Source organism: Nannospalax galili, unplaced genomic scaffold (genome assembly GCF_000622305.1).
Source record: "Nannospalax galili isolate Female #2095 unplaced genomic scaffold, S.galili_v1.0 scaffold146, whole genome shotgun sequence".
Lineage (NCBI taxonomy): Eukaryota > Metazoa > Chordata > Mammalia > Rodentia > Spalacidae > Nannospalax > Nannospalax galili.
Genome location: NW_008357929.1, coordinates 5001409 through 5015724, shown reverse-complemented (window position 1 = coordinate 5015724; position 14316 = coordinate 5001409).

Here is a 14316-nt window from a genome sequence, read left to right as displayed (position 1 = left end):
CTCCTCCCCTTCCTCCTCTTTCTCCTCCCCTTTCTCCTCCTCTTCCTCCTCCTCCTCCTCCTCCTCCTCCTCCTCTTTCTCCTCCTCCTTCTCTTTCTCCTCCTCCTCCTCCTTCTGATAGAGTCTCCCTAGTCTCAGCCACTGTCACTGACCTTGATCTCACAGAGATCCACCTGCCTCTGCCTCCCAAGGGTTGGGATTAAAGGTGTGCACTACCATGCCTGGCATTGGACTTCACCTTCTGCTCTGCCAAGATAAAGCTATCTCATATAGGACAGGGGAGAGAGGAGGAGGAGGAATACAAGCGAGAAGACTCAAGAAGAACCTAGTGAGGAAAAAAGGCAGGCTTAGGCAGCACAGTGGCAGGTGAGAATGTTCTCCCCTGTGCCAGGCATAGAAGGAGGGAGAAGATACTAAGAGCTCTTCAACAGCTGCCTGGCCGCGCCCTGTGGAGCCTTCTCACGGCTTCTGCTCAGTCTATCTGCTCCATTGAACTCATGACTTCCCTGATTTCATTGGGAATGGAGAAGACAGCTGAAGCTGGAATTTGTACATTAGAGTCAACCACTTTATTATTTTTTATTTGCAGGAAGATCAACTAATCTCAACTCTAGCAAGACGAGGGGAGCCTGTGAGGAGTTCCCAGCATCTTCTACAGACTCAAGAAGTCAAGATCTGCCTTCAGAGATTCTCAAATCAACAGCTGGTTTCATTCTTTAAACAGTAAGAACAGGAATGAAGGTTTGAGGTAGTACCAGAAATTTAAAAAACAAGTTTCCCTGGGTATGTATGGAACTGTAGGATATTCTGGAAAGTAGAGTTTGGGGAGATGGAAAGTCCAAACCCCAAGGAACTATTGGAGGAAAGGTGGGCTTGTTTGTTTCAAATAGCACCACAGGGACAGAGTGTCCGGGGACCACAGGCAGATGCTTCTATTTTCAGAGACAGCTTAACTTTGCTTCAGGCCATACCACATCTTTCTTCATTCTTTTACCTTTCCCCTCCTCAGTTCTTTCTGGCTCTTGTCTCTTGTTAGTCCAAATCTAAGTAGGAAAACAGAAAGCATGCTTAATATTTCAAACATAGTAAAGCCCTAGGTGGCATATGTCACAAAAGCACTGGATGGGCTAAGAAAGGCACAAAAAGGAAAATGAAATATTCTAGACGTTAGAAACAACAGGCAGCTATCACTGCCTCTGGGGCTGGAGAAGCCCAAGCAGAAGTTCCAGAGCCCAGCAGCTCATGCTACATGACACTCCTGGGAGCTGTGACTGCTCAAAGACTCACTGACACATTGCAAAAAGCAAGAGGTCACTGCAGGCTATAGCTGCCTGCTGCCACCACTGATGAATCCAGGGCATCCTTGGATCCTGCTGGTGTAGGTCCCTCTGGCCACCATCCACTGCAAGCCCTGCTGGGACAGAGCAAAGCATGAGAGGGCAGGGTGGTGTGAAGGCCAAACAGGCAATGGCCAGCACGCTCCTTTACACTTCATCTCTTTATCATAGCTTCTCTGAATTCTTTTGTTGTTCTCTTTTCCTGAAGGTACTGTGAGAAACAAAGGTCTTCACTTCATAATAAGAACATGGGAGACTCAGAGTAGCAAGAGCAAGGTAGTTTGTATTATGGCTTCTCAAAGCCAGGCATTAGCCTAGAATGGCAGGTGTACTCCCCAAGTGCAGAGCATTTAAGCCATAGTGCAACGAGCCCCTTCTTCCCTTTCCTCTTTGGCCAAATAATGAGAAGAGTACAATCTTACATGTCCCCTAGGCCTCATCTTCCCCTCTGCCCTTTCCTTTTGCCCTTTTTCTCAACAATAACCGTGTGTGGGTTCATCTGTATGCTTCCCATCCTGTTTATTTTAAAGCTTTTCAGGCGTACGACCTTGTCATATCTTCAGGTTGCTGGACAAGATTGGATATTAGTAATTTTCTACTCTAAAATTCTAGTTCTGGGTAGGGAAGGATAACTTAGTAGAGTTTGAGTTGATGGGGAATAGTTAGACCAGCAGATTCCAGCAGGGATCTAGTGTTTTCTGTTTATCTGATAATCAGGCTCGAGGCACTTTTGAAAATGAATCATCAGATTTTCTTTCTTATATTGACTTTATTCAACGGACCAGCATTCACTGATCATCAATACTGTGTCAAGAATTATGCAGGAATTGGGAGACAAGGTGTAGATTCAGAGATGGAAAGACAGCAACTTCTCCTCAAAGCGTATACACGTGAAAAATATTCCTCTCACTACTTCAAGGAGTAGGGGAAGAAGATCAAGAATTGCTCCTGGAAATGTACCCTTCCCAGTTACCTCTATCTTCCCCTTGCTTGAGGGGAAGGGTCTTTCATTTAAAGACCTTAAGGTAATCTTTAAGTGACTGACGTAGTCAAGGGACATGTGTGAGACATTATAGCATATGCTGGACCCTACTAGAACAGTGAAAGGAAAATGCAAGCCATGTAGAGCTTTTCCCTCTGAGAACCCTACAGTGTGATGGGGTCCTATTGATGTACATGACATAGCAAACAGAATCATATTGTGGTAAGTTGATAGGTTGACTTCTTAAAGGCTGTGTATGGTGCAGACAGATGTGCAGTGAGGATGAGTAGAGTTGGGAGAAGCTTCCCAGAAACAGAGATTTGGCCTGGATAGAGAGACTGGGGATGCATCCAAAAGAGGAACATGCAGCAAACTCACCCTTCTGTTTCTGGACACAAGGTGGCTACTGGTATCCCTTCTGAGCTATGGAAACAACCAACATTAAAGGACAGAAATGCACAAAGTTCAACTATTCCTTTTTCCACAGTTTTGGGCCAATGGCCTTTGGTGATGTGTTTGATCACAAAGATCTAGAATAGATGAATCTCATGGTCCACTCCAGATCCAAGACTCCATGACTCACCTGAGCTCAAGGGCCAGGAGCTCCAATTTACTTGGAGGAAGGTGGAATTTGGAAATCCTTGGTCCTTCCTCCTTAGCCCACACCATCATTCTATCTTTTCTACAGTAGTGCCTGTCTCGGAGCTGCTGATACATTTGGAGACCCTAATTTCGTTATTCTTCTTGGATTCAGACCTGATGCTCAGGTCTACAAAGTGCAGGAGGTAAGTCCTCTGATTCTTTCAGAGGAGAAGCTTCAAGCAGGCACAAAAGACAGAGGATGACCTAGGAGAGGGTGGCTTTGTCCCCTGCCTGCCTGTTTCAGCCCTTTGTCCCAGCATAGCTCCACTTCTGCTGCCTCCACAGACATATTGGTGCCTATGGCACCTCTGGACCCTTCAGCTGCCCCTGTAATGAACAGCGACAGCTCATCATTTTCCCAGCTTGCTTCTCACACAGGGATGCTTCTAGCCAGAGACTCATTAGCATCTTGCTGGGAGGGGACCAGGCGATCCTACTTTCCTTCCCAGACTCCACTGTGGCAATCGTCTCTTCTGCTGGTGTGTGGTGAACTCTGTGCAGTAGATCATAGTGACTGATAGCTCAATAGTAGTGATAGGAAGAATGAATGAACTTTACTTGCTTCTGAATTTTATGATAAGTTTAGAATAGTCATCTGTGCTCACCAAGTTCCAAGATGATCTCCTGAATAGGAAAGAAAAGGTGGCACTATAGTGAAAACTGAGCCAACAGTCTGTGGGATTTGTCAGTAGGAACATACGTGTGACTATCACCCGTGAAGGAAGATTGAGAAGAAGCATGCCAGTGGTGTCCTGTCCCTGATGTGGGCTGGGATGGGGAGAGATGATGGTGGAGTGTCATGAATCATAAAGAATACTTTGAAACAGTGTGTCTTGAACATCACCTGAGGATCTTGCTTACATACAGACTATGAGGCAGTAGGTCTGGAGTGGGGCTTGTTGGAGATCTCCAGGCCCTGCCCTGATGTGGGAAGTGAGGAAATTTGTTGATTCTTCCAGAATGAAAAAATTTCTGACTTCTTCAAGAAAGTTCTGGTGCTGAGATGACTTCTTTGATAGACCCTCTTTTCTTGGACCTTCTAAAATGAGTCTCTTAAACTCAGCTCCTTAAGAGAAAAGGACAGACAGATGCCAGTAACTATGCCAGGAGTTGGCTACTTATGTATTCTTTTGGGGTGATTGGCATGATTTTGAAAGGTTAACCAAAATCCCTGAGAGATCAAAACTAAAAGCTAGAGGCGGCTATAGAACTTTAATTCAGTTCTCCTATTTAATGGTATTGAAAGCCCTGGGGGTATAGCTCAGTGGTAGAGTGCATGCCTGGCATGTGTGAAGTCAATTGCATCACAATCAGTTATTCATTCATTTAATCAATCAGTCAATCAACCAATCAATCAGTCAGACAAATGAAACTACTGCCCAAATGATTGAATAGTTGGCTTAGTAGCTAACTCAAGAGCATGACCCATTCATATTAGTTGAGTTAATTAATAAAATATCAGTGTCATTTCCCCCCCAAAGAGGTAACCCTAAAATCTTTTAGGGATTAGATAATAGCTCCCAAATACTTTTGACATTTTTGGCCTTTGGAACAGAGTATGTTACTAAGAGGCCCAAGGATATTTTGACTTTTATCCAAGAAACTGGCTACTTTTTTTGCATCTTTTTACCCTAACTGCCTAGCCAGTTCCTACCTTCTATTCTTATCACACCATCCTCTGAAGAGGTTACCCAAATTGCTGATAGGGAATCAGGACACAGACCACTCTGGTGTCTTCCATGCTGAACAGGGACACAGGGTGAGGCAATTGGGGCACCCCTTCAGTGGGTCTATCTAAAAGACTTCCAAATTGCATAACTCCTATCTGTAGGGAGAAAAGAAAGTCCTTGACTGGTGAATAGGGGATGTGAAGGAGAAGTAATGTTAGAGTAGCAAAAAGCCCCATTAAAAAAAGAAAGAAAGAAAGAAAGAAAAAAGAAAAGAAAGAAGAAAGAAAGAAAGAAAGAAAGAAAGAAAGAAAGAAAGAAAGAAAGAAAGACAAAGTTGTCAGAAAAAAGTGATGGGGAGATATGGGAGGTGCTAGAGGGGAGGGAGTGGGCATGGATTTGATCAAAACACCTTATATGCATGTATGAAATTCTCAATAAAGTTTTTTTTAAAGTGAAAAAATTATCAGTATCATATCTTACAAAGTCTATCAGAACATGGGACTTTTTGTTAGTCTTTCAAACATTCTCCATTGAGAGTTGCAACTCCATGTCTAAAGAGGCCTTTAAAGATCTTCATACAAAAGGTGTATGTATTGACTGTGAGCTGTGGGAAATCTTGAACTTGAGTTTTTCCAAAGAAGCCTGGAATCTACAGTTTTATGTAAAATGTGATTTTAAAATATTGGCTAATTAAGGATACATCACGGTCAAAAAGACAAGTTTTCAGAGAGGTACTCCAACTTGCTTTCATCCTTGTAGATGTCAGGGGTTAGAGCGGATACCACAGTGCAGAACAGGTTCAGGAAGATTCTCTGCTTACTTAGTTCAGAGTCTCTTCTCCTGAGGGGAGTTTCTTGTCTCAATAAAGAAAGGAAGCTTTCTGACAGGCAGGATGTGGGTGAGTAATGAAACTGCAGAACTCTCTCTTCATGTAACCAGAATAAGACCTTTGAAATATTGAAGTCAGCTTAGAACATGCTTGGAGATTTTCTTCAATATGTGTGTCTTTGTTTCTCTAAGCCAGGAAACAGGGGATTTCTCTGAGCTCAACTGCTCACTTAAGAACTCCATAAAAGGTTCCCAACATCCACTTACACGGTGAGTGAGAAAAATCTGAGAATGTGGTAACCTCAGGGCAGCTGGACCAGGTGCAAACTATAGAACATCTGTTTAGTAGAGATATTTTGTAAGGATTTTATTGAAGCATAATATATTGTAGTATTTAATCTTTATAGTCAACTTGGCTGGACTAAGAGATGCCTAAGGGATTAGTGAAGCACATATCTGGGTATACCTGTGAGGGAGTTTCCAGAGACAGTTAGATCATTATGTCTCTGACAAAATGAACAGTTTAATTTTTTGCTGAATTTATAATATGATGCACTATTGGAAGGTGGAGAAATGTAGCAGGTGAGGTCCACTAGGAGGAAGTAGGTGACGGGGAGGGTGGCACTTGGGCTATATCTTACCCTAGCCTTTTCTAATAGACCCCTCTTCTCTGTTTCCTGATGGTCATGATGTCATTCACACTGTTCTTCCATTATGATGGACTGAACCCTCCAAGGCCATAAGCCAAAATAAATTCTTCCTCCTTTTAAGTTGTTTATATCAGATATTTTGGTCACAGTTATTCAACAGTGATTAGTATACACACACACACACACACACACACACACATACACACACACACACACTCTCATACATACACAAGAATGCCATTCAATGAACTTTCATAAGCTGAGTATATCCATGTATATTAGTTACTTTTGTTTATTTTATTCATGATTTCAGGGGGATTTCAGTCCACAGTTGCTTGACCCTGTGTGCTTGAGGCAGAACGTGACGGTGGTGAGAGCATGTGGCAGGGGACAGTTGTTCATATCATGGTAGAAACAGGAAATAAAGAACAGCCAGAACCAGGGCCTGGGCTGTAAGCTTTAAATCCCACCCTTGCTAGGCCGCTTATACTCACTAGGCACCATCTCCTTGAAGGTTCCACGAGTTCCTAAAATAGTCCCCAGTCAAAAACATGTGTTTAAAGCATGATCTTGAAAGGGCCATTTCAGACCCAAATATAGCGCCATGTAACAGGCACCCAAATCCAGGAACAATGTGACATTACCCCAAGATCCCATCATATCCTATTTCCAGGATCCCACCATAACCCATTTCCAGTCACTAATCTTCCTGCAGAGTGACTACTATTCTGACTTCTAAGAGTATAGTGTATCTGCCTTGTCCATCTGTCTGTCTACCTCTCTGTCTAATAGTCATTCGCTGGATAATGATAAGGACAGTTTCTAAAAAATGCATTATGTGATTTTGTCATTGTGCAAACATAACAGTGTGAACTTAAGGCAGATATAGTAGAAATCATTTGGCATGGGCCCTTAATGCAGTAAGAGGCACAGTTATGATATGGCTGAGGCTGCTATTGGTGTAACACCATATTGTTTCATGGTAAAATTTCTAAGTAGAAGGAAGATGCCCTAAAATAATGACAAAAGAATAATGTAATAAATCCATTCACCAGTATGTTATCACTACCCAACACCATGCATGTCCAGTGTTGTTCGTGTTTTTGATATCTGGGCACATGGTAGACTTGTTTCCACCAATTACTACAAGCACATGAATAATGTGTTGCACTATGACATTAAAGAGCTATACCATTAGGAATATCAATGGGATTTTTTTTTCTAGTGCCATTATAATCTTACAGGACTATGTTGTGTGACATTATTCCTAGGGACATGTGAACAAATATTTACTTACCCTAGAGAAAACCAATGATGGACCAAAGTAATGATTCCATCAAAGCCCAACCCTGTGAACCAATTATTTCATTGGGGTTATTTACAGGCATATGGGTTAAGGGGTCACTTACAGGAACATGAGTGACTCAAAGGCAACTGTATAACCAAATGCCCATCCCAGCATGGGCAATGATTCATGAAAGCTAGAACCCGGGAGCTGTCTGCATGGCTGGCAGATAGCTCAGCAGATCAGAGACTCTCCTCTCCTTGGAAGTCCCTACAGCTTATATAACGTTGGACAAGAAGACCTTGTAAACCTGGAAAGTTTCAGGGACTTCCTAAGCCTTTTGAGTTGTTTCCTGTGTCTTAAGAGCCTCCCTTTAGAACTTCTTGAATCTTAATGAGCTTTACTCCAGGGTGCAGTGTTTCAACTTGAGGAAATTGCTACACAACAGACCACTATTGTTAGTGAATAAAATGTTATTGTGTAATACATGACTCATATATTGTGTCTGCTTCCCTTCACTCAGCATTTTTTTGTGAGAGCAATTCATCCACATTGTATGTAGATGTTTTGAGGTGCATCATTGATGCAGCTGTGTGATTATACCACTATCCATTCAATTACAGAAGTATATTTGAGTAATTTCCATTTGGGTGTTCTTACAAGTGATGCTGCTATTGGATATTTGGTAGCCATTTGTACAAATTTATTTGGGATGCACAGATAGGAATAGGATGACTGGGTCTCAGTGTATGCAAGTGTTGAGCCCTTGGACTGCTAAATTCAAGATGGTGGTATGAGAGCCACACAGCAGAGTACGAGAGCTCTGACTGCTCCATGTCTACACAGACATTTGCTAAAGAACAAGATCATTTTGTTTTTCATAGCAGGTGATAGAGACTATCAGGTTACTGTTTTAATTTGCATTTTTATGATAACTAATAGAGTTGGGAACCTAAAAATTCTCTAGTGGCCACATGGCTCAGACTGTTTAGTTTTTTTGTCAATTTTTTAAAAGTAGTATGTAGTCACTCACTAAATGGCACCTTTGACCAGAATTTCTTAACTTTAATAGTTAAATTTCTCCTTTTTGTTTGTTTTGGTTCACCTTCTTGACTTGTTTTTGAGTACTTCAAGGGCATAAAAAACTTTTCCTTGAAGATTTATAAAGTTTTACCATTCACATTTCAAATAGAAATTTGAAGGAATTTCTTTTTACTGTACTTTCAGTGATTCCCTCCCCTCCAATTTCAGTGAATCCACAGCAGGGCTGAGGGGCTATAAAGTTAGGCTCTTGAGACATCCCATCACAGCTGTTTGGAAGGTAGCTGGTCAGCCTCTCAGCACCTGAGTTTCTTGAAGTAGAATAAGCCTGCCTTCCTTGCAGATTTCTTGTGAAGAATGGTTGCATTAAGACATATACTGTGCTTCTAACATGTCTTCCATAAGTTTATATGTTGGAAACTTGGTCCCCAATCAGTAACATTGAGAAGAGGTGACTGGGTCGTGAGGGCTCTGTCTTCATGAGTAGAGTAATGGTTTAATGGGTTGTCAGGGGAGTGGCCTTCCTTATGGAAGTGAACCCTCTCTGGAACACTTGCTCTGTCTTGCCATATGAAGCTCTCTGCTATGTTAGGATGCAGAGAGAAGGCACTTAGGAGATGTCAAACAGATGTTGATACCTTGCTTTGGATTTCTCAGGTTCCAGTAGTATGAGCTAAATGAACGGTAGTCTTTATAAGTTACCCAGTATTTTGTTATAAGAACAGAAAATAAACCAAGGTGATATACAAGACTGAGAACAGTATCTGGCACAAAATAAGCATTCAAGGGCTAGTTCTTATCATCAGGATTCACTTAAGAAGCTAAGAGGAACAGAGGGAAGATGAGAGAAAGGAGTGGGAAGTCAGGGTGTTGAATGTTGAGGAGGATGGAGGGGAAAGGATAGAAAACGCTTTGCTGTCTCTTTAGTTCAAAGATCATAGACTGCCACAGTGTTAAATCCAGAAGGTTCTAAGACATTCGCCCTGGGAAATCAGGTTAGCAAAGTCCATATGATCCACAAACATCCTTGTCACATTTGTGTCCTTCCCCGGAGTTTGGAGGGCAGACCACACACAGTCCCACTGATCACCTTAAGCAGCACATATATAGTGATTGGTCAGCTAGTTGACATGGGGAAGCACCAAGGTTCAAGGCAGAATCAGCTCTGCTGACAGTCTAGCAATTCATTTCTCCATCACAGCTTCCAAAAGGCAGATCCTCCTTGGGGCTTGGACAGGCGGTTTTCCTGGAGCCGAGCCCTGTGAACAGTGGCTGACTTTCTCAGCAGATCACTGAGTCATGGATTCCAAGAGTCTTTTCTGGACTTCTGTATCTCTTCTGTTCAGATAACTCTCCAGTGTACTTGGAGTAATATCATACTCAGTATGCTTAGAACGGGTTGGAAAATTGTCATCTGCAAAAACCCAGATGGCAGCTAGCTTTGTGGACCCACTTCTGAAACTACTCAACTTTCTCACTGTAGCTCAAAAACAGCCGCAGCATGGCTGTGTGCCAATAAAACTTTATTTATGGATGCTGAAGTTTGGAGTGTCACAAAATACTATCATTTTTTTCCCCAACCACTTAAAAATCACTCCTATCACACACAACTGGTAGTATTTGGACCAGGTACAAGTATTTAACAGGCCAGATTGACTAACCAGGATCTGGTTTGCCAATCCTGGGGTTCAGACAGAGGTTTTCAAAGTACATTCCTTAGACAAGCATCATATACTTTATCTGGGAACTTCCCAGAATTGGGAAGAATCAGGTCCAAGCCTAGACCTTCTGAATCAGAAGGGTGATTCACTGGTATAGCCCTGCAAGTGGTTCTGATGCATCTTCAGTTTGGAAAACTACTGAGCTCCAGTTCTGGTTTTTCTGTGCACATATTTATATTAAATTTCCTGCCTTTTGTCTCTGTTCTTTTTAAAATATTGGACGCACCAATCAACCTGATATCATGTGAGCCTCCTCCCAGGTCTTTTTCTGCAACTGCTTGTGGGGATAAATGGCTACTGAAAATTACTGACCAATGCCCATTTCTTGCCACACATATGACTGGTCTGACTAGTACTAGACACCTGATCAAAACTGTAGTCAGTGATATGTACCTGCTATCAAGGCTAACCAAATTCTTCTTTGTGAACATTTTAATTAGATATGGGGATAGGGTATCATTCATTTGTTGTAGGAGCCAAAGTAGAAAGAAAACACTGTAGACTGAGGAGCTCACTAGAGACAGGAGAAAGTGCATGTTGGAACTGTGAGGGTCGGGGGCAATGTTTGGACACTCCTCCATTATACAGGTGCAATCTCAAGCAGAGGAAAGCCAAGCTACATTAATAGCCATACACTAAGGCAGCAACAGAGCACAGATACACTGGAGGGACAGCAGAAAATCTGGTCACCATGGCCTTCTGTACCCTTGAACACGCACCTGACTGCTGAGTCACAGGAACTCCAGATTCCTGTAAGATGCTGATCAATAGACATGGATGTTTATTCCTTGGCAACAAGATCAGTGCATCTCTCAATGACAGGCCACTCCAGCCTCACCAGTGTGTTGAGGTGGTTCCCAAAACACCACACCTATGGCTGTCTTTTGACTCAGGCTCTGCCTCTTGCCCTTCCTTATCTAGGCACCTAAATCTTACTCTTCAGCTCTCACTTCAAGTCTTACCAACTAAGTCTCTAATTCTCCTGGTCTTTCTGGACTTGCTCATCCTTTTTTTCCCCCACTGACCCTGCACCCTGTGACTAATGGACCTTTATATTTCACTGAGCCCTTTTGAAAAGTTCCATAAGTCTGACCAGTGTCTTGAAGACACTGTCCCTTCCAGTCCTAGCACAGGCTTTGTACAGGGTCAAAGCTCAATCAAAGCAGGAGGAGGAGCTCTCAGTAGACTGGGCTATCCTGTTCTGACTTGACCTCCCCTTCCTCTCTTCTTACCCCTCCTTCCCATTCTGTGATACAGTTAGAAGTCCCAGTCCAGAGACGGGATAGGATTTGGCACTGTGAGTTGAACTGCACTCTGGGACAGGAAGGACCAGATGTCTCTGGTGGGTCCCCTTCCCAAGCCTTGGTCTCCTTCACACTTCTAAATCCCTTCTCCACACTTCAGCTGAGGGGACCTGAGTTAATTTCAAGGGCTTTCAATGACCATTTGCAATTAACTGTATGGGAAATCTCTCCAGCCAATTAGTGTTGGCACATTTCCAGGACTGTCACCGACCTGCTCTGGAGCAATCAGACTTAATTATCTTGTTGTCTTTCTTTTTTTTGTAAATGCTAATCTCATTTGTGTGAATTTCTGTAAACAATTAGGAAGCAGAGAGTTCTAATTTAAATGAAGCAAACTTGGATGAAGCAACTGCACTTCACAAACAACCCAAATACTCAACTGAGTCCATCTCAGAGTGAAGATGGATGGGGCCAGCATCGCCTCCTAGGATGCCAGAATCACACTCCAGGAACATGGTGGCTTGGGTACCCTCAGAGTGAGGACTAGGGAGGGGTCAGCCTGTATTTTTCTAGGTTCAACCTCTTCAGACCCAGCAATAAGCTTCCTAAATTAAGCTAAAGAGCCATTTAACAGTGGTCACTAAAGAGAACTCAGGGAGATAGCAAGGTACACAGCACTCAGAAACAAGTTGAACAAGGATTTGTGTGAGGGGCAGCCATTTCTGCCGGTTTTCCCATCCAGCTTCCCCTTGGGGCTGGCACCCTTGTTTTCTCTAGGAGCCATTCCCTTGTCTTCCCAGTCCTTGCTATTTATGGGAAGAGGAGCCTCCCCACCTCCCCTGCTCTGAGGCTTTGGTTTGGGGAACTGGCTAAGTCTACTACATTGTTTGGAAACAGTTACTAGGCTGGGATGGACACGTGATCTAGGTCAGGCCAGTAAAAATCCTGGGATTGTTTTCTTGAGCTGGTATCTTCCTCCTGGAATAAAAATGAGTGTCTGGTCCTGCCAGTAGGAGAGTCACCTTCATGAGAAGGAGGGAGGACAAAGGAAAACAGATGAGAGAGATTTTTGATGACAGTAGTTGACATCTGGTCAACCTATGCCCTTAAGCTTTTACCTATTGGCCAAGGCTAGGGTTTGGATATAGTCCAGTGTAACCCCTGAGGGTTCACATGCTGGAATTGTGGTACCCCTGTGGATGTGGGTGGAGGTGATGGAACCTTTAAACAGCAGGGTCTAGTGATCATCGATGAATTCATTGAAAGCCCTGCCTTTGTAAGGGACTGCTGTAGCTCTCAGGAGATTGGTTAGTTCTCACAAAAAGGTTGTTACAAAAGACCAACTCTGGCTCCTCCCTTTCCTGCAATGTCTCCCTCTCCTGTATGTTCTTATTCTGATGCTATCAGTCATTGTGTGTCACAGTGACAGGGGCTTTTGCCTAAGCTTGGCACCATGCTGTTTGAAATTTCAATCTCCAAAACTATAATCTTTTTCTTTATAAAGCACTGAGCTTTAGGTATTTCATCATAGCAATGGAAAATGGACTGAGAGAGAGCCAATAATTCATTTTTTCCTCTTTAATCTATGTTGTGTTTGTCACTTATAACTCAGAATCCTTACAAATAGAGTGTTAGAAGAAAAAGTGTTCAGGCTTAAAAATTATGAATTAACTATTTATTATCAACCATATATAAAAAGTAAAGCTTAAATTTCAACTGAAGTTCCCTCTAGAGCCTGAATAATCAATCAAGGTGCAATTAATCTTCTGAAAGAAGAACCCCATTTCACTTTTGTTCCCTCATGGTAGCCCTGGGGTAGCCTTTTTCTTCAGAATCCTGGAGAATTGCAGCAATGACTGCCCAGCTGCCTTGCTCTTGGGCCTTTCTCTGATCACAGGTCTGGAGATGACTTACTGGTGTGCCACAGCCATGACCACTGCCATCTGGCATGCAGTGCAAAGGGTACTGGTTCCTGAGGTCTTACCCTCTACTTGCTGATAACTGGGAGGTGTGATCTTGGTCAGGGCACACTGCTGTTCTACCGCAGTTTCCCCACAGCAAGGTGGCTCAGCTAGTTCTGGTACAGCTCTCAGGGGTCCAGTCAGTGATGCCAGCTTCTTTCTGTGTGAGCCCCGGCCAGGGATGCTTTGAGTCCTGTGTTTCTCTTGTTCATTGCTGACCTCTCCTCCCTACAGGAGGTGACACAGGTCACAGAACATAGCAGCTTGGACTCTCAAAGGATGCATGGCCCTTGGGACTCCACATCCCTCTCTACTGTTCAATTGCTGTATTTCCATATTTAACTTTTGTTTCTCTTAGTCTTTGGCACTGGATCAGAAAGAAGATAGAAATAAATACAGAGTAGAGATTGGGATGCTGGCCCCAAGAAGGCTCTGTGGAGGATCTCAGCAAGATGGTGCATAGAGGGAGACTGGAGTTAGTATGTGCTCCTGGGCTCAGAGCTTATGTACTGGGGAGGGACTGGATATGGGTTTGTACCTATTTCACTGACACCACAGATGTGAAAAATAAGTGAAGAAATCTTTGGTGTAAATATGAAGAAAAATAAGAGATGGCTCAGTACGTAAAGCACTTGCTGTGCAAGCGTGAGGACCTGAGTTCTGATCCTCAGCGCTCATGTAGAAGCTGGGTGTGGGAGAGCAGGTCTCAGCACCAGGGAAAGCAAAGACAAGTGGAACCCAAGGGGTTGCTGGCCAGCCAGTCTAGCAGAAATAGGAAGCTCCAGGCTCAGTGAGAGGCTTTGCCTGAAGGAAAAAAAGTAGAGGGCAACAGAGGGAGACACTTGGCATCAACCTGTAGCCTGCACATGTGCACACATGTGAGCACACTGGCACCCACAGGCATATACCATGCACACACCACGCACACATCACCACGACCACCAACAACAACAAA